A 21,631-nucleotide genomic window follows, 5' to 3' on the forward strand; every position below is an offset into this window, starting at 1 on the left:
TTGTTCCACCAATATTTTACACCCTCATTGCCTAACTAAATGTTCTCTACATGTGTTGGAACTACAAATCCCTAAAGCTTCAGCCAGCAAGGCCAGCAGCTGTAAGAAATCTCTTAGGTACAAAGAGACAAATGGATAGGGATTATTTTGCTTAGAAAATGGATTTCTAAGACGAACAATAGAACAGTTGGCACTGCTATATTTCAGATGGTAAGATTGACATCTGACTATTCATACAACAGTTTGGTAGTGTGCCACTCAGTCAATCATGATTAGGAGATTCACTCCTTACGTGTAGAAAATTAGCTTGGTGGGGAGAAAGCCATATACCTGACTCATTTGCATAAGTATATGACTATATTTGAAAATGAACTCGGCAAGATATTCAGCTGTGCAGAGGGTACATTTTATCCTCCACAAGATGCCACTTGAATGGGGAGGGGCTTCCATGTGTTGCTTGTAGTTGCTTGTAGCTACTACAATCAATTTTATCGGAGTGAAGAGGCAATTATGGAACTTCTAACTATTTTAACCCATGCACTTCTCCAGCCTATTCCGTTATCACAAGGCTTTGGCATGTTTGGACATACCTCTGTTTTCACTACTGTGCCTTCAAACATGTTGCTGTTTGGGACCTGACCTGTGCTGTGATGACTATTCTCCATTGATCGATTGATCTATAAGTTCTCCTTTCTATAAATATAAAGCATCTTCAGCTTCATAGATTTCAGTGCAGACTTGCATACACTGGACTGGATTTTACTTACTTACGTTGATCTTGGCTATTTTTGAAACAGTGCTGTTCTGGACTAGCAGGCTCGTAGCCTGCAAATCTGATTGGCCCGCTGAAAGCCGATCGTGATTGGTCGCCATAGACTGATGCGATTGGCCAGTGAACGGGCTGCCGTGATTGGCCCTGCCAAGAGCGGCAAACTCAAATCGCCTTCATTGGCTGCCTAGCCGCAGCCAGCCCTATATAAGGGGCTGCTGCGGCTGAGGTTAGTTGCTCAGATCTGAAGTCACAAATAAAGAGCTTTAGTTACTATCTGAATCTTGCCTCCGTTCTTGAACCGTCCTCCCAGACATAACACTGGCGACGAGGATGGGATGCGGAGGCAACGAAAGCTATTGAAATTGAGCTAGCTGAAGGAGCACGTGGCTGACAGAGTGCAACGACGGCGACATGGCCAGCAGCGCTATACCACCCGCACCATTCGATCCAGCTAGCAAAGATTGGGACTCATACATGGACAGATTTCAAATATTCCTGGAGTCCAACAACCTCAAAGATGCCACGCCCAGCAAGAAATGAGCCGTTTTTCTAACCCATTGTGGGCCAGCCATTTTTAAGATGGCTAAAGCCTTAGCCAAGCCAGCTGAAGTTAAAACCATGGATTGGGACACCCTTGCTCCCATCCTGCGCAACCATTACGCCCCAGCCGTGCCAACTCTCATTCGCAGGCATGAGTTCTACCAGAGGGACCAACGTGAAGGTGAGAGCGTTGGGGATTTTGTGGCAGACCTGAGGAACCTGGGTGGTTTGTGTGGCTTCGCCAACCTCGAAGAAGCCATGAGAGATCGCATCGTCCTTGGCCTCAGAGACCCCACCGTCCAGAGCAAGATCATAGCCAAGGGGGACATCTCGCTTGCAGATGCCATAGCAGACGCCACAGCAGCCGAAGCCACTCGTAAATTGGCAGCACGAATGCGTCGAACCAGCGGGACCAACCGCCAACCCACCAATGATGCTGGGAAACCTTCAGACAAGTACACATCAACCACCCATCACGAAGACGTCGAGTCATCCTCAGACAGCGAGGAAGAAGAAGTCCACAGGCTCCGGTCAGAATGTGAGCAACAGGACCAGCGGAGTCGCAAGTCCAACTACCAATGCGCCAGATGTGGGGGAAACCACCCCCGATCCGAATGCAGATTCTTAGATGCCATATGCCATTTTTGCGAGAAACGGGGACACATCACGAATGTATGCAGAAACAAGAGAAATTCCAGCCCCAGACGGAGAGGGAGCAGCTCAAAGAGAAACGATGGCAACGCCACCACGCAGAGGGACCGCCCTAGCAATCAGTGGAACCGGTACAGCAGAACCCGAAGGTTTAACGCTGCCCCCAGACGAGAGGAGGCTCATCAAACCATCGGCCACGCTTCATCACTTGACGCTAAAAAGATCCGAGTAGAGGTCACGATTGAAAACAAACCGTGCAACATGGAAGTCGACTCTGGGTCATCTCTATCCATGGTATCCTGGAGAACACTCAAGCAGCTAATCCCCAACATCCGACGCCAAGACCTCAGCAGTCAGAGACTCATACTAAAAGACTATCAAGGCAACCGGATTCCAGTCGCAGGTACCCGCCGTGTGCAGGTCTCGTTCAAGGGACATAAGGCAATTCTACCACTCACCGTCGTAGACCGAGACCGGCCAAGTCTATTGGGTCTTCAGTGGTTCATGCCATTAGGAATCGGAATGGCTGGCATCCATCACACTGAAGACAATGACTGGGAGGCAGCCCTCATCCACAACTTCTGAGAAGTGTTCAACGAAAGCCTAGGCAAGTACAAGGGGTCCCCTATTTCATTTATTCTTTGCCCCGACATAGCACCCATTCGTCTAAAGCCACGCCGAGTTCCCTTTGCTCTTAAATCCAAAATTGACGAGCAACTGGACAAATTGATTGCGCAAGGCGTGTTAGAACCTATTGACCATGCCCGATGGGAGACACCAATTGTCACCCCCATAAAACCTGACGGATCCATAAGAATCTGCGGTGACTACAAGGCCACCCTCAATCACGCGCTACAGCAGAGTGCCTACCCAGTGCCAGTTGTTCAACATCTCCTGCATTCACTTGGGGGTGGCAAAATATTCGCAAAATTAGATCTGGCCCAAGCATATCAACAGCTACCAGTTGATCCCAAGACTGCAGAAGCCCAAACTATAGCCACACATTGTGGTGCATTCAATGCAACAGGCTCCAGTTTGGTGTAAGCGTAGCCCCAGGCATCTTTCAAAGCCTGATGGAGAGACTATTACAAGGGATAAAAGGGGTCGTGCCCTATTTTGATGACATATTAATAGCAGCACCCACAAAAAAAACAATTAGAAAAACGTCTCAGAACAGTCCTACAGAGGTTCAAAAACGCTGGCCTCAAGGTTAAGAAGGAAAAGTGCCAGCTTTGCACAGAAAGGGTGGAGTTTCTTGGCTACCTCCTTGACAAGCAAGGAATCCACCCCACAGAAAAAAAATTGGCAGCTATCAAAAACGCCCCAAGACCTAAAAACAAAACCGACCTCCAAGCCTTCCTGGGACTTATTAACTTTTATAACATCTTCCTGCCCCAGAAGGCGACTGTTGCTGAGCCCCTTCATAGACTACTCGATAAAAGGGCATCCTGGAATTGGGGACGTCGGGAGGAACACGCCTTCCAGCAAGTAAGACCTCCTTACCTCAAAGGCAGTACTAATTCAGTATAACGAGACACTACCTTTGACTGTCACGTGTGACGCCTCACCATTTGGGGTAGGGGCCATCCTGAGCCACATCCTACCAAATGGCTCAGAAGCACCAATTGCATTTTTTTCCGAACTCTATCAAAAACAGAAAGAAACTATAGCCAATTAGATAAGGAAGCCCTTGCTATTGTCTCTGCAATAAAACGATTTCATGAATATGTTTTATGGGAGACCGTTTTCTATTATAATGGATCATAAGCCACTACTTGGCATCCTGGCGGGCAACAAACCTACTCCACACATTCCCCCAGAATGACGCGATGGTCGGAATTTCTCGCTGCCTACGACTATCAATTAAAGTACCGCCCAGGGAAATCCCCCACGCAGATGCCTTGAGCCACTCACCGCTACCCGAGCCACAGGAAGACCCAGCTCCCACACTCCCCGTACTGCAAATAGAGACAATGCCATCACCTCCACTAACGGCTCAAGACATCGCTTTTGAAACCAAAAGAGACTCTTGTTTGGCACGAGTTCTTGGCTGGGTGGAGAGGGGATGGCCAGATTACGACACTAAGGAAATGTTTAAGCCGTTTAAAAACAGACAAACTGAACTTTTTTCACAAAAAAGGTACGTTTTGTGGGGAGACCGAGTTGTTGTACCAACTAAGTTACAAAAAAGAGTCTTGCAAATGCTACACGATGGACACCCGGGCATCGTGCATATGAAAGCGCTTGCAAAAAGTTACGCCTGGTGGCCAGGTATAGATAAACAAATCGAAACCTGGATCACCTCTTGTAACAAATGCCAGGAAAACCACTCAGCTCCACCTAAAGCCCCACCAACAGAATGGGAAACACCCAGGGGTCCTTGGTCTCGCATTCATATTGACTTTGCGGGACCTACGAGAGGCCACACCTTCTTAATAACTGTTGATGCCTACTCAAACTGGCTTGAGGTCAATAAAATGAAAGCAACCACTACTGAGGCGGTCATTAAAAAACTGAACAGACTCTTTGCCACACACGGGTTACCAGATGTCCTGGTCTCTGACAATCGGCCCCAATTTACTGCCTTAGCCTTTGAACAGTATTTAGCGGAACGGGGCATCCGACACGCACTCACATCGCCGGCTCATCCTGCAGCGAATGGCCGGGCTGAACGAATAGTTCAGTTTATGAAAAAAACCCTACAGAAAATGGATCAAGGCAACATCCATGACAAAGTCACTAGAATGTTGCTCCTACAACACATCACACCAAACAGCACGACCAACAAGTGCCCAGCTGAACTCCTGATGGCCAGGAAACTCAGATCGCCTCTAGATCGTTTGCACCCTGCCTACACCCCCGAAAAGCCCTGGGTTCCAGCAGCAAGCACCGTGTTTTCAAGGTAGAAGACCTTGTTTTTGCAAAAAACTTTTCTGGGGATCCCCTTTGGATTCCTGCCCACGTAACTCAAGTTACAGGCCCCCGCTCCTATCGTCTACTCACCACTGATGGCAGACCATGGAAACGCCATATTGACCAACTGAGCTCCAGACTAACCACATCTTCCAACCCTGACCCTAACTTTGACACTAGGGGGGGAGGGGAAGCAGTGAACTCAGAATTAGAACCAACACCTGTCTATTCCGAGCTATCACTGAGATCACCGCACCATGGTTGGCAACACTCACCAGCTACAACTGAGACTGGACAGTCGAATGCTTCGCCAGGAAGCAGCAACCAGGCAGGTTCAGCGAGCCCCGGGAGCCAGAACTGTAACAGCGAGGCTGAGGACTTCATCACCCCGGAGGCACCAGAGGAGAGCCCTGACCATGACACCGGTTCACCGTTCCTGTTTGATCCAGCAAGCAGTCCATCTGAACCTGGGTTTGAACAGGGTCAAGCGGAACTGCATAAGTCAGGCAGACAGGGGCGAAGACCTGCTTACCTGCAAGACTATATTACTCTACCCCTTAAACGGAACCGAGAGGGGAGGGGTGTTCCGGACTAGCAGGCTCGTAGCCTGCAAATCTGATTGGCCCGCTGAAAGCCGATCGTGATTGGTCGCCATAGACTGATGCGATTGGCCAGTGAACGGGCTGCCGCAATTGGCCCTGCCAAGAGCGGCAAACTCAAATCGCCTTCATTGGCTGCCTAGCCGCAGCCAGCCCTATATAAGGGGCTGCTGCGGCTGGGGTTAGTTGCTCAGATCTGAAGTCACAAATAAAGAGCTTTAGTTACTATCTGAGTCTTGCCTCCGTTCTTGAACCGTCCTCCCAGACATAACAAGTACAGTACATCTTATTTTTAAAATGGAAAAAGATGTTTCAGGTAAATATGTTATCCTCCCTCCCCCTTCAAAACATATTAATTTCCCCCCTTCCCCGTCTTCTAACATGCTTTTGTTAAGGCCTGCTTTTCCCCCCCAAAATGGACCCACAATAAGCTCCGGGCCTTAAGAGGTATATTTACATGCATTGCCACTCACCAGGGAGACCGGACACCATTCCCCACAAGACCTTGGCTTGCACACATCCTTCCTTCTCAGATTCCACTCAGGGATGCATTTTAATATGAATTCCACTTAAAAGAAACACAACTACCTGCTTATTTTCCCCTTTAGCGTGTTTAAAAAAAACATGCTTGTAGGAAAGGAAGGGGGGAAAGTAAACATTGCATAACAAAGTGTTCTGTAGCTGTCAGCAAGGGCTTTGGAAATAAAACATTTCCCTCCCAACACAATTGGCTGACAATCGGCACATAATGAATAATAGCTCTTGGGGACCAGCCGCAAAAGATGTGTGGGAAAACTTTAATTAAAAGCTTGTCAGTACAATTTTACCTGGGTGACATCATCTGACTGAAATCTTGCTGCTGGGCTTTGTTGTCTGTTGAATCACAGGTAGCTGGCTTGTTTTGCTGACAGCAAACAATTCAAAAAATACTTTAGAACACTGGGGGGAAGAGGTTTAGCTGCAAGTAGAATCCAAGCCATTCACTGTGGTGTAATTTTCTAATTAGCAGTTGTAGAAGTCTCATGCTTGCCTTCACTCCTGGAAGTGCAGAATGAAAGCTGAATCTGGGTAGTATTCCATTATTATCTCCACCAATACTCTTTCCCAACACTGTGGACATCAAATGGGTCGCGATGAACCGGTGTGTGTGTGTGTCCAAGATAGGACAGCATTCTGTTTACAATAGCAAGCAAGCTAATGGAAGGACCTGGAGGATGAGTCCTTTTCCTATTGCATATAGGCACATTGCCCTAAATATATAAGCCTACTGTATAGGGTCTCTAGGATGGGAAGATGACACTGAGAAATCATGGACAATGAACTGCAGATATTCCATTAAAATCTGTCAAATATCATTGTAACATCAAATAACATTGTAATCCCTTTTCTTAAAAAGGGAGAATTAACTGAACAACTACATTCAAATAAATTTTATAGATTAGATATTTGGGAGAATTTGTGAAACATGTTATTGATGATGATGATCAGTTTCACTGAAGTGAAGCAGGAGGAAATAGAAAGCATTGACAAAGCATAGTTTTGAAACTGTTTAAATTGTATTTTAATAATTTTGTTTGAATTACTGTATGTTGATTGTTTAGGTTTGTATTTGAATTTAGATTTGTATTTGAACTGAGTGCAGCTGTTGTAAATACAGAAAATAAATTAAAAAGAGCCAGTTTGATGTAGTGGTTAAGGCATGGAGTTAGAAACCAGAAGATCGTGGGTTCTAGTCCTGACTTAGGCACAAAATCAACTGGGTGATCTTGGCCCAGTCACTTTCTCTCAGCCCTAGGAAGGAGACAGTGGCAAATTACTTCCAGACAGTTGCCAGGAGGCAACAGTGACTCAAAGGCAAATAAATAATATACATTAAACCTATATTTGTTTGTTTGCTTGTTTTTCCAACAGGGGTATAAAGGCAGAGGTGGTATTCAGCAGGTTCTGACCAGTTCTGGAGAACCAGTAGTGGAAATTTTGAGTAGTCCGAAGAACTGGCAAATACCACCTCTGGCTGGAGACTTTACAGTATCCTTCCCTTCCACGCCTACCAAGCCACGCCCACAGAACCGGTAGTAAAAAAAATTGAATCCCACCACTGTTATAAAATCACCATGGCTGCTTTGCCGTTGAACAATCATGGCACATATTAGTGAATTCACAGCTTCCATCTTATTTTGTTAATGCAAATAGAACACTTATTGAAAGAGCTGGTTTAACTGTGATTTCCAGGAAATGTGCAAATTAAGTATATAGTTCTTTGAACACACACACACCTTTTACCCCATCACACTGACTACTGTAGTCCTGAGTCTGAGAAACTGTCCCTCAAGGGAAAGCTCCCAATTTTAGGATCATTTTAAAAAAATGTAATTTCCAGTCAAAACACTTCAACTAAACTGCTGTCAAATCTGCAATGACATGGGTGCTCTAAAGGGTGTTCCCTCCATCTCTAGATCCAGTAAATCCCAAAACCAACTTCTGATTGTGAACAAATCAATAAATAACTTTTGTTTTGTTATGTGTAATGGTACCAAGGCTAAGTAATAATTCCATTTTATTATATGCATTAATACAATAGCCATACTATACAAAACCAGATTGACACAGATTCAAAAATAATTTTATATAGCATTGTATGCACATTGTGAGTCCAATTCTTTCCTTGGCAAGGATGCTCACACCACAGCTGCCATGCCAAAAAGTGTAAATTCTGGTGACTTGTACTCTCTTGATCTTGGTCAAGGCACTGTGGTTAGAATGCAGTATTGCAGAGTTCAATCCTGACCAGCTCAAAGTTGACTCATCCTTCCGAGGTCAGTAAAATGAAGACCCAGATTGTTGGGGGTAATATGCTGACTGCATAAACTGCTTAGGTTTAGAGAGGGTTGTAAAGCAATGTGAAGTGGTATATAAGTTTAAGTGCTATTGCTATTGCTGTTTGTTGACTCCTCTAGATAAGATCAGCTTCTTGTCAGCTCTTTGGCTCTGCCTAATCCTGGTCCATTTTCTCAGCCACCACAGAGCGTGTTCTTCTGGCTCTTTTGGTCTCAATCATCTCTTCAGTTGAGGCATTGAGTTCTTTACCCACTGAGCCACTGTTCTTGAATTCCATTTATAGCCAGATACATCAGCAAGGCATGTGCAGAGCAAAAACCACTGAGCATTTTATCTTACTGCTTACTCACAAGTATTTTTTGTCACTTACTTTCTATCTTACATCCCTGTTGTCTTATCTCTGACTCATGAGTAAACTTATCTCAGTTTAAAGCTTTATCTCTCCTATCTCCCTTAGCTCTCTTTTTTTTCTCACTCTCTTAAATCTCAGCCACTGCAAAGAGGATAGCCTGAATGCCACTGATTGCCCACTGTCCCTGTTTAAATGATTACTTCTTGCTAGATAAGCAGAAGCTGCTAAAAAATGGTGTGAGGAGAAAGAGAAAACCTATGCAATTGTTGACGTATTACTACAAGGAACCAAAAGAGATGCTAGCCAATCAAGAAGACTTAGCATAAGAAGTGAAAGAAGTGGGAACACTGGTCTTTTGTAATTAAAAGATGGAAATTTTGCCACGGTGCAGATTTTCTAAAGGCCGTCCAAGGTTTTTTGGTATAGCACCCATTCTGCCAATTAACTACAGGGACCACCACTGGTGGTTTATGGCATTATCTTCATTTTTTATTTTCAGATTTTGATACTTTGTTATCTTATTCTTTATCTTTGATTCTACTCTTCCCTGATATTGCCACATCAATTATCTACACTTTCTTCTTTTCAGTTATAATGATATCAGGTGTCTTATGAGCCAAGATTTCCATACCTAGAAATCCCACAATATTTTAATATACTCACTTTAATTACTGTTCAACTATATGTTCCCACCACATTTTTTACTATTGGCACATGATAATTTTCATAGATGTTCCAATGAATCATTTTGGAGGCTGTATTATGTTGTTTATACTCACTTTGTGCAATCCTCTTGCATGAACTGGTCATAGGATCTACTGTTTCTTCTGCTTCTTTGCACATTCTACACTTTAAATCATTTGAATTTAAATTAAATTTAGGTTAAATTAAGGTATTAAAAATACTTCAAGGTATTAAATCCAGTGAATAGAAAGGGAAGGAAGTGGAGACTTTTAGAGAAGGGCCATGTATATTACAGCATTCTTAAAACAGTGAAACAATCTGTCACTTCAAAGTACAAGACACAGAATAATTGGTTAAAATTATAGGAAAGCTTTTAAAGGGGCTTTCTAACATTCAATAAGTTACACAGAGCATGTCATGAGGTCCTCTTCACTGGATGCTTTTAAATGCATGATAGACAGCCATCTGTTAGCAATGTTTTAATTTGCATTTTTGTACTGAAAAAGTTTGATAGCTTAAATAACCCCTTCTAGTTATGTGGTTTTATACATTAAACTCTAATAAAGGTCTTGTTTGCACTTGTAATATATACAATCATGTATTCAGCTATGCTTTGATAAGAACAATATTCCCTTTGGCCCCATGATGTTGTAAATTAATTATATGTGGCTGGAATTTCCTTAGGTGGATCACAATAAGCACCAGTTAAAGCCAGGGTTTAATCCCAAAGCTTAAGCTTGGCTTCCAACCTTTGTTGTTGTTGTTGTTGTTGTTGTTGTTGTTGTTGTTGCTGCTGCTGCTGCTGCTGCTGCTGCTGCTGCTGTTGTTACTACGGAAAGTCTTGCTCAAATCATTTGGCCACGCATGTAGTCTATTTAGATTGCCTCCTGGAATAATAAAAGTCCTTCCTGGATATCCAAAATTACTTTCATTATCCATATCAGCAACAATTCATTTGCCACGGAAACTCAAAGATAGCACAAACTTAGATTTATTACTAATAATTAAAACCTGGCCATTGCTCAAATGATTTGTAGTCATTAAGAAGCATGCTTAACAGTTAAAAGCAGATTAATTTATTTTCTCCTGATATAAGCTAGTGCTGTAAGAACCATTGTATGAAGTCAAATGAATGTGTGGGAGAGTATGTGGAAAGACTTGAATCAACCTGTAGAGATCAGGTAGAAGATTTCCATTGAAGTTCTTATATGTGGAAAAATCATACTTTGAAAGGGTGTTGGTTTCTGACTTCACCATTCCAAGCTTCAGTTGCTGTGTGGTCTCTAAACATATTGCTGTCAAGAAATGGAGAGTCTTGAAAATAATTAAGATGTAAACATCAGCAATGAATTGTGATTAGGAGAGCAGAGTGTGCAGCAGTTCTGTATCATTGATCTATACCAGGGTGTCAAACTCGCAGAGTCACAGCAGAGTGACGTATTGGGACTCTCCCCCCCACTTTACTGAACTGGGTGTGGCCAGTGTGTGACGCATCCGGCCTGCAGGCGGGGAGTTAGACAGTCCTGATCTATACAGTACATGTTAAACATGCACAAGATTTTGACACTGAATGCCAGAATTCAAAATTCATGTTTTAATTCTCAGCATCTAATCTTTTTCACATCAATGTTAAAATTTTAAAAGTATATACACTTGTATAGACAAATATTTACATTGCTCCCTTTTAGAAATTCATTAAATTGTGTTCCAGAGCATATGAGGTCATTGTAGACATGCCGGGAGTTGCACTGCAGAGTAAGAACAGCAGCATATACGTTGAATGAGTAAGTGAATGAGTGAATGAGTGAGTGACTTAGTAAGTGACTGAGTAAGTGACTGAGTGACTGAGTGACTGAGTGAGTAGTAAGTAAGTAAGTAAGTAAGTAAGTAAGTAAGTAAACACATAAATAAGGTTCTGCACCCAGTGGTCATTCTTTTCTCCTCTTTCTTTGGTGGCAGTATTTCTTTGGATGGATATTTACCATTTATTTGTAATCCTTTATTATTTTTATGAACAGCTCAAGGCAGTGAACATATCCTTTCTCCTCCTATTTTCCACACAACAACCCTCAGAGATGAGTTAGGTTCAGAAAGAGTGACTGGCCCCAAGTCATCTAGCCAGCTGTCGTGGCTGGGAAGAGACTCAAATTCATGGTCTCCTGCTCTCTAGCCTGTTGCCTTAACCACTAGAGCCAACTGGTTTTACCAGCAGAAGTGTATTGAAACCAAGAGCTGAGGAATTGGATCTCATTTATGATTACTGTGCGAATAGGAGATAGTAACTAGTCCTAGTGCTTATTTAGTAAACTTTATGACTTAGAGATGATTGCTGAACTATATCAGAGAGATAATAGTTACTTGCATTATATGTAAAGCTGCTCTTCAGAGAAAAACAGTGCTCTGACAAGAAGATCATGTACATAATTGTGGCAACAAAGTTCTCTTTTTTCATTTAAAAACAGGACGACAATGGAAATAGTTTGCGAGAAAGGGCAGGAAAGAGGATATTACAAAGAAGGAAAACAATCATATTCCATCAGTTATGCATTAGCCTGATGAGTTATCTGTCTTTCTATATCTGAACAAAGTTTTTAGAGTGCTATCAGAAGCCCCACCTGAGGATTACTTAGAAAAATGGATGGCCCATGTTAATTCATATGCACCATTCACATTGTTAAGCAAGCTATTCTATATCTTTAAAAATGTTTTGCAATATGTGATGATATTTTATGTAAGACTACTTTAATACACATTTATGTTTCATTGACTTTTTGCTGTTTCTTTTACATATGTAACAGTAGACAAAGACCAGAAGACAGCCATGGTGATAGATCTCTTGGTGCCAAGTGACAGCAACATCAAGAAAAAGGAGTATGAGAAACTGGAGAAGTATCACGGCCTGAAGGAGGAAATAGAGAAGCTGTGGAAAATAAAGGCCAGAATGGTTCCAGTAGTGGTAGGAACACTCGGGACTGTGACTCCTAAGCTGAAATAGTGATTCCAACAGATCCTAGGAACAGCATCAGAGCTCTCTGCCCAGAAGAGGATCTGAGATTGAGGAAGATTGAAGACCAACCATAAAGTTGAGAAGGGAATGTTTTTATATATGCAATTTCTGTTATGGCCATTGTAAATGTCAAAGGGGAAAATAAATGTGCCAGTTTTAATGCCAGTCACCACATTTCTTAACTGATCTCTTTGTTGTCTGAACCTTCCTTTATTTTATTTATTTTTATTTATTTATTTTATTTGGTTTGTCAATTGCTTACAAGATAATAGGTATAAGTAAAAACATAGTTATGAATACATGGATACATATAAAAAAATTAAAAGAAACAATAGGACAGGGATGGTAGGCACATTGGTGTGCTTATGCATGCCCCCTACAGACCTCTTAGGAAAGGGGTGAGGTCAATAGTCTAAGTTTTTGGGGTGTGGGGAAGAAACCACAGAGTCAGGTAGAGTATTCCAGACATTGACCACTCTGTTGCTGAAGTCATATTTCCTGCAATCAAGTTTGGTGTGATTAACCTTGAGTTTGTATCTATTGTTTGCTTTTGTATTGTTATGGTTGAAGCTGATCCATTGCTGTTTACAAATACTGAGCCAAAAAATGTGTTAAAGAGGTTGGCTTTAATAGTGTCATCGTTGCAGTCTTTACCATTAGGTCCTTTCAGGGGTGGGATGGACCTTGAGTTTTTTAGTTTGTTGTTTATGTAGAAAGCGTGGGTGGAATTGGTGTGTAGAAGGTTTTCCTCTTGTTTAATGTGATAATTGGTGCATTCAGTCTTTATCTGGTGGCATAAATTTTTGTATCAGCTTTTGAAGTTGGCAACGTGACCAGATTTGTTTTTCTGCCAGAGTGATCTCTTTTTGGATTGAAGTTTCCTTATTGTTATGGGTAATCTGTTTTTTTTTGGGGGGGGGGGGGGTTGTTGTTGGTACATATAGTTTGATGACTCTTTTGACTTCAAGTAAAAATATGTTGTAATGGTCTTCAACAGTATTGCATCCAGTGAATATAGATTGCCAATCAAGGGGTGAGAGATTGTTGTCTATAAGATCATAGTTGCCTTTTTTAAAGATATAATTGGGGATCACATCGTTGTGTTGATTTTTGTGTGGATGTATGTTGAGACAAAAGTCAATCATGCTGTGGTCACTGTTGGAAAAGGGTTCTTTAATTTGTATTCCATAAATTGAATTCAAACCATTGCAGAAGATGAGATCGAGGCAGTTGTTAAGTCTAGTATTGTTGGTTACTAGTTATTCCAGTCCCAGGTTTGTTACAGCATTGTAGAAGGTTGCATGTATGGGTTCATTTTTACATTCGTTTAGGGTCCAGTTAATGTGAGGTAGATTGAAGTCACCAAGAAAGATAAAAGTGTGTGGGCAGGATGTTGCCCATGTTAGTAATGAATTTAGCTTGTTTATATGTTTGATGTCATAATCAGGTGCTCTGTAACATAGTAAGAATCGAAATGTGATATTTAAGGACAGTTCACAGACGATGGTCTCAGGAAGAGCAAGCTCATGGGCAACTTGGATCTTTTTTAGATGTAAGGACTTTTTATAGAAGATAGCAACACCACCTCCTCTACGGATTTCATGATCTAATCGATAAATATGATAGTCTCTTACTGTGGTAATGGAGTCAGGGAGAGATGCATTGAGCCATGTTTCACAGACAAATATGATGTTGAATTTAGCTATATTTAGTAAGAGGAGAAATTCAGGTATTTTATTCGTAAGGCTTCTTGCATTGAGTAGCTTGCATTTAAGGCCAGTTGTAATTGGAATTGAGGTAGTTAGGGGTGTGTGTGCCTAGTTTTGAGTGATGGTGGGTTGGATGAGGTAGGGTTGGATATGGAGTTGTGGGTTGTGTGACTTACTTTTGATACAATCAGCACGGTAGTCAATGTAGAGATCCTTTTCTCCATTGTCTTGACAACCTTTGAGTTCATTGAGGAGTTCATGGGAGCGGATTTTTTGCAGTATGGATAAGTCTGGTCTTGAGTGAAGTTTTTTGTGGTTGGGACTGGTTTTTGCAATGGCATTTATTGTATGAATGAATATGTGTTTGCTGGACTCATTTTTGCAAACAACTCTACAAAACCTTATGGGTTACTTGCAGGGAGGATTTCTTTGAATGAGCTGAGGAATCCCTTTACTTTGGGATCTGTTAACAAGCAAAAGCAGAAGTTTCTTCACAATCTTGGTTTCTGGACAGAATACAGCATTTCAAATAAAAAGAGTTTAATTTGCTATTCATATCTGAATTTTTAACGAGAAAAAAACACCCATGTTCATATTCATGGCCAATTATGTATAGACTGGAAGTGAACTGGAACTGGAAAATAAAAATCAAATATGATAAGGTGATTTGTTTGAATAAATCAAGAATCAAGGTAATAAAAATTTCTAAATTCCATCTGGAAAATATTCCTGCTTACCTCACACTATATACACAAACAGACCAGTTCCCATAAACAGTTAACAATGGCCATACTAGATAAAGTTGATGGGAACTAGACTCCAGTAATATCTTGAAGGACGCATTTGCCATTCCTATCATTAAGGACGAATGGGGCTAGATCAATCAGCAGTCTTGGTATTGGGCAACTTCTTACCTGACAGAGGAAATTTTATAGATACCTATAGGTAGTTCCAATCTAGAACTACCTATATCTGGACCAGGCAGTGGATTTTCAATTGTATCCCTCTGGACTTTAATTTCTGCAATATTATTTAAATATTAGAATAAAGATTTGTCATGGTATAAAAACAGAACGGCTGAAAGTTGAGGTTCTCAAAATGAATATTGCAACCCAGTTAACATTTTAGATCCTGCAGAAATACATACAGCTCCTGGTGTTTTATGATTGAAGGGAATCTAAATGTTTGTGGATATATTCACACCTCTTTTAACACCAAATTCCACTTTGCTCTCTTTTTACAGTGGCTGAAGCTTAATCCTGATCTGCTTGTACATGTTTGTGATCACATCTTTAACTTTATGAAATACACGGTCTCCATCCTACCCCAGTCATTTATTTAAAACCAAGCCTTTTACAGCTTCCAATTTCTTTACTCTGGAGGAAGATCTCTAATGCCAACTTTCAATTTGTAGTTATATAGCTTAAGTAGCATTTGTCCACAATGAAAACATGCATCTGTAGGTCTTTGGAAAGTTACTTTGAATAATGTACTTTGTAAGGAAACTAAAAATGTGTGCAGGCTAAATGAATCTAAATAAATAAATAAGTGGATTTCTTACTTACAGTTTCTATAGTCATAAAAAAGTGGATGAGGACACATAAATTTAATATATAAAAAATTGCTAGTTGAAGGTATGTTACCTGAAGGAAAAACAATTCAGAAACAAATGTAGGCAAATTAAATAGATCTTAATTGTTAGGCCACAAAAGTATGCAATAATATATGTATTTAATGCATATATGCATATAATTTATATATTAATATTTATATAATTACAATACCATATATGAATTAAACACAACATCCTGTTTTGAATTCTCACTTTTTTTCTCCTTAAATAAATTGCAGGTCATCCTTGACTTACAACAGTTCATTTAGTAACCATTCAAAGTTACAGCAGCATTAAAAAAAGCAACTTATGACTGTTTTTCACACTTACCACTAATGCTGCATCCCCACGGCCACATGGTCAAAATTCGGACACTTAGCAACTGGCTCATATTTATGATAGTTGCAGTGTCTTGGGGTCATGTGATCCTTTTTGTGACCTTCTGACAAGCAAAGGCAATGACGAAGCCTGGTTCACTTAACAACCATGTTACTAACTTAAGTGCTATGGTTTACTTAACAACTATGGCAGGAAAGGTCATAAAATAGGGGAAAATTCACATAACAAATATCTTGCTTCGCAACATAAACTTTTGGCCCGATTTTGGTTTTAAATCAAGGACTATCTGAATTAGGAATGAAGTCATTCATTCCTAATTCAGATAGTAGCATTTTTTTTCTATTCACATACTCTTTATCACTTTATATTTTATTTGCGACATTTCATTTCTCAGAAATATATTGTTTGGCTAAGACTTTTGAATTGTTCTACTGAACTAACATGGCTAAGTGCACCTTGCAGGATCATCTAAGTCATATTTTCTTTTCCTTTTCATCTCTTAAATTCCACCAGAAGAATAAGTTGACAAATACAACAGAATGAGATTACAGGTACAAGAAACAGTCTTTCTGAATACTTTCACATATTAAACAACAAAATAAAGAGTCTATTTGCATAAATGTAGCCCAGCAGGTAGTCTGGCATTGTCTGAGCTTTCTTAGCTGTCTATATCCAGGGAGTGTTAGTTTATTTGGAGGCCATGAAATTTTGAAGTTGTACAATCTGCCTCATTCTATGGAAAGTGAAAATCCAGCCTCATTTTTCCCTCTGAATTTATCTTCTTATTGTGAAGAAGGATTTGGAATTAGGGTACAATCAACACATAGAGAAGAAAGTATGGTTTGGGGTTATATACCTGACTACAAAATCAGACAGGTTTTTGTGATGATAATTATGTACATCTTGGATGGAAACATATAAGTTACATCTGTACAACTTTTATTTTGTGGTTTTTTTGTGAGACAGTGTTGAAACCTGATGAATCTCTGCTTTGTTTAACTATTTTGGACTGTGTTAATATTTTAACAAAAGCAAGAGTATTTGTTTACTTATGCTCGCAAATCTGATTATTATTTCAAAAGGACCGCCTAGAGAAACAATCACATTATCTAGCATTCATAGTTCATTTATACTCTGAATAGATTTGTGTCTCATTTTAGAATACACAGTGGAGAGTTAGTTGTGCTGAGACTACCTAGTGGAGAGTTAGTTATGCTGAGAACTCATTGTGAAATTATTCATTGTGTAGGATTATCTATCATTATTTAATATTACTTACCACAAACTACTGCCCTCACACTAAAATATCTTCTTATCTTTCATAACATTACAACTTTGCTCAACTTGATGCTGCAATATTGTGACACAAACTTTGAACAGACATTCTAAAGGTGTGTGAGAGGGTGTTTTATTCAGATATTTATCCAATTGTATTTATATTCAGGTCTTCCTCTCTTTTTATATTCATGTTGATAAACTTTAAAAATCCATTGTGAGTGGGTGGCCTTCCAATGTAAAAAAATATGTAAGCATAGCATAGAATTAGAATTAGAATTCTTTATTGGCCAAGTGTGATTGGACACACAAGGAATTTGTCTTGGTGCAAATGCTCTCAGTATACATAAAAGATACATTCGTCAAGAGTCATCAGGTACAACACTTAATAATAGTCATAGGGTACAATAACCAATCAAATCATACTAGGAAACAGTCCATATAAATCATAAGGATACAAGCAACAAAGTTACAGTCATATAGTCACAAGTTGGAGGGGATAGGTGATAAGGAGTGATGAGAAGATTAATAGTAATAGTAATCGGACTTTGTAAATAGTTGGAAGTGTTGAGGGAATTATTTGTTTAGCAGAATGATGGGTTCGGGAAAAAATTGTCCTTGTCTAGTTGTTCTGGTGGGCAGTGCTCTATAGCATCATTTTGAGGGAAGGACTTGAAACAGTTTATGTCCACATTAAAGTCTTCATCTCTAAATAAATAAATATTATTTTATCACTATGATTTATTTAAATTTACTGAGTGCCCAACTCTAGTAGGTGAAAAAGGAGGTTTGAAGATGAGAAGAATGGGCATATACAGATGTTGCTCCAATGTTCCCTACTCTCTAGGGCACCCCTAACCTTCTACAACAGGGTTATTAAACTGGATTTCTTCGAGGGTGGGATCAGCAGTGTAGTTCTCCTCTGCGGGCTGGCAGTGGGCAGGTGGCGGAGGGTGGAATGGATTCCTCCTGCAGCACCTTGCCAGCCAAAACAGGGTGCCCTGCGCCTTGTTTTCACCCTCCATGGCTTCCTGCAGCACACTGCCAGTCATTTTCAGGCCTGCTTTTGGCCTGTTTTCAGGCCATTTTTTGGGCAGCAGAATGCTTCAGGAAGCCATGAAAGATGAAAACAAGACACAGGGGGGCCACATGCAGCCCATTTTAGCTGCCAGAGTCGGCTAAATTAGTCCTTTGATATTTCCCGGCCAGTCCTGCAAGCCAGATTTCAGTACTCCATGGGCTGGATCCGGCCAGCTGGCCTTGTGTTTGACACCCTGTTCTATAACATTTGATGGTACACATATTATTATTAAATGGGAAGGAGTGACTATTTTTTGAACATTTATGTTATGTTATTGGAATATCTCCAGTGATCAGGTATCTCCTCATGTTCATCTAAATACTTACAGGTCACTTTGCATGTTCTGAACATGTGAAGTAGGAATGAAGCTGACAGTAACTCATAGTTTTGACCTTGCAGCTTCTCCATGTTTTATTCCTACTATATAAGGCTCTAACTATAATAAGACTCTAATTATATCCAATGTGTTATACTGATAGTCTGGGATGATCAGGAAAAAGGATTGAAACTGTTAGAAAAGGATATTTACACAATGTGATTATATTATTACCAAACCTAATCTTTTGACTTCTAGCTTTTACATACTGCTCATAGAATCCAGGAACTGACTCTTAGTCAAAACATAGGATATAATATAATAAACAAATATGATGCACTGACAGTTTCTATTCTTCTAAATAGGTTTTCAAAAGATTTGGCTAAATGTCTGAATGATACCATACTATCCCTATCAACTAGAACTGTCATCACCATCTTATTTAATTTTGTTGCACATCATTTTAAGATTTTAGTGGGATGTGATATATAGATGCTTTTAAATAAATACACAAGGAAGGGGAAGCCAAATGTGGGACAAGAGTATCTTCCATGTGAAAGATTTCCCATGATTTTACTTCTGTATCTGTTTTCTATAATATTTAATTTAAAGTACATATATTTATTGTATAAGTGAATAAATCATTTAAATTGTGTTTCAAAAGCACCTGTCTGGACATCAGTGGAAGTCTCCACATTTTGTCTTAGAAAAGCAAAAGCAAAACACCCCCCCCCCCACACATACACAATAGCATACTCCCAATTTTTTGCATATAGTTGCATTATTGTTAAGATATAAAGTTTATGTTACTTGGATAATATGTGACTGTCAAAGGAAGGTCAAAAACCTTTATATAATTTTTTTTGTTTATTAAAATTTAGTTTTCAAAATTTAAAAACATAAAACTTTATACGTCATTATATCAACATCAAGATATATTTTACATTTCCTTATCATCTTTCTATATACTTATTTCCTTGTGATCATTCATAACATCCCCTTGCCTTCAAGTTACAATAAGCCACTTTATACTTCCACTGTCTTTCTCAGTTTGTAAAAGAGAGCAATCTAGTCATTGCAATTATTAACAAAACAACTGCCTGATTCCACCATGGAGTATAAACTGACCTATTGTAATCCTAGGTCTACTGGTGTCACACATAGGTCCTACTAATTACTAATTTCAGTGACAGTTAACTTAGTAATTTTCTACCATCCTTTTAGAAAATATTCAGGTTTTCTAAATCCCTGAATATGAATAGGGGAAGGGAAAACTCCCCAGCCCAAATTTTGCAAAGAAGGGTCATTTACAACATAGAGAATAGAATCATAAGTCTAGAAGGGACCTTGGAGGTCTTCAGGTCCAACTCCCAGCTCAGGGCAGGAGCCAGTCAAATTGTTGCCTAGTCTAATTTTGTTGGGGCACCCACAATCCTGAAGGCCAGCTATTCCATTGACTAATTGTTCTCACTATCAGAAAATTTATCCTTACTTCCAAGTTGGATCTCTCTTTAACAAACTTCCCCTCCCCCCTTGTCTTGCCCTCTGGTGCTTTGGAGAATAAATCAATCCCCTATTCACTGTGACTCCCCCTTAAGTACTGGAATATAGTTATGTCCCCCCTAATCCTTTTCTTTTATAGACTAAACATACCTAGCACCCTGTCCTTAGACATACAGCTGTATGTGTGGTGGCTACCCTGCAATTGGAGCTTAAATAAAGGGGGATTGTTTGGCTTTTACTCCTAGCCATTGGTTTAATCAGAAAGGCACTTATAAGTGAATGCCCCTTGCCTTGTAGGTGATAGGAGAGAGAGAGAAAAATGACTGATGGTTTCAACTTTGGGCTCTGGTTCAGGTATTTGTAGACAAAATAATCTAGGTAAATTTAGCTCTTGAGAGAAAAGATGGCTCCCTTCCAGATCTAGGAATTGCCTACCCAACAAATCCTTGGGGATTTCTAGCAATTTTGTTTTAGCAATGGCAGAAGACTCTTTATTCAGACATTGAATAAAATTGGTTGTGGGCAAAGGAAAAATGAGATCCTTGCAAGAAATCTAGTACAACTGCCTTATGCAAATATGTTCCTTAAAAAAAATACTATACATTTGTGTATCTCCTGATTTCAGATAGGTCAATTGATTTGTTCAATGAAATTTCACCCAAATTTCTGCAGTTCAAACTGAATGCATTGCCTTTCAAAATCAATTCTTGATTTCCCCCCCACCCCAACAAATATTTTGAACAGTCTTCTAGAAACACTATGTCATACAAAGCCTGGTAAAACCATTTAGTGCCTTCCTGACAAAATGAAGCATATTTCTAATTTGGGTAATTTACATGATCATTATCATTTATAATAATTACTCACTGCTGTAAATTAGTCAGGCACTTTGAAAATAACACCTGGGAGAGTGTCTCTCCATCAAACTAGTTCAACCTTTTATTTTATTTTTTTTAAAATTGTCAGAGTGGAATTTATGATGTTGAAAGACTTGGAGCACCTGGTCTGAGATTTTATCAAATGCCTAAATGACAGCCTGGAGGCATTTGGTGTGGGGAACAGTTACAACAAGAAGTGTCATTCATAAAATGACGCAGCTTTTTGTTGCTGTTGTCTCAGAAGAAAGCTTCACCTGAAAAGGTACCTCATCTTGAATGGCAAGTCATTCTTACAAAATCTGTAAAGTGTTAACCCTGTTGTTAAATGCTTATGATTTCGCTCCCCCATCTGTTGGCTTTTGTAGCATTTCAGTTGCCTCTCATTATAGCAGTTGAATCCTATGGGATCAGTATAAGTCACTGCAGCAAAAATTGCAACATGTGCTCTTGCAATTGCCATCAGATCTGACTCTAGCCTGGTTTTTCTGAATTGCTAGATAGCAAAACCCAAGTGCCTCCCTTCTTGTTGGTTTGGGACAGTGCTAATCTCTGCTTCTAGAAG

General features: G+C 40.0%; 1 long non-coding RNA gene across 1 annotated transcript in view; it reads left to right on the top strand.

The window, feature by feature from the left end:
- LOC148126297 (uncharacterized) overlaps positions 1 to 12,525 on the top strand; it is a 53,466-nt gene extending 40,941 nt beyond the window's left edge. Inside the window, exon 3 of the long non-coding RNA XR_015743073.1 lies at positions 12,148 to 12,525. This is a non-coding gene — a long non-coding RNA (uncharacterized LOC148126297). The remainder of the gene's footprint in view (positions 1 to 12,147) is intronic.
- The last annotated feature ends 9,106 nt before the right edge of the window (positions 12,526 to 21,631 follow it).

This window comes from Pseudonaja textilis, chromosome 3 (genome assembly GCF_049901715.1).
Source record: "Pseudonaja textilis isolate UNSWEBS1 chromosome 3, rPseTex1.2, whole genome shotgun sequence".
Lineage (NCBI taxonomy): Eukaryota > Metazoa > Chordata > Lepidosauria > Squamata > Elapidae > Pseudonaja > Pseudonaja textilis.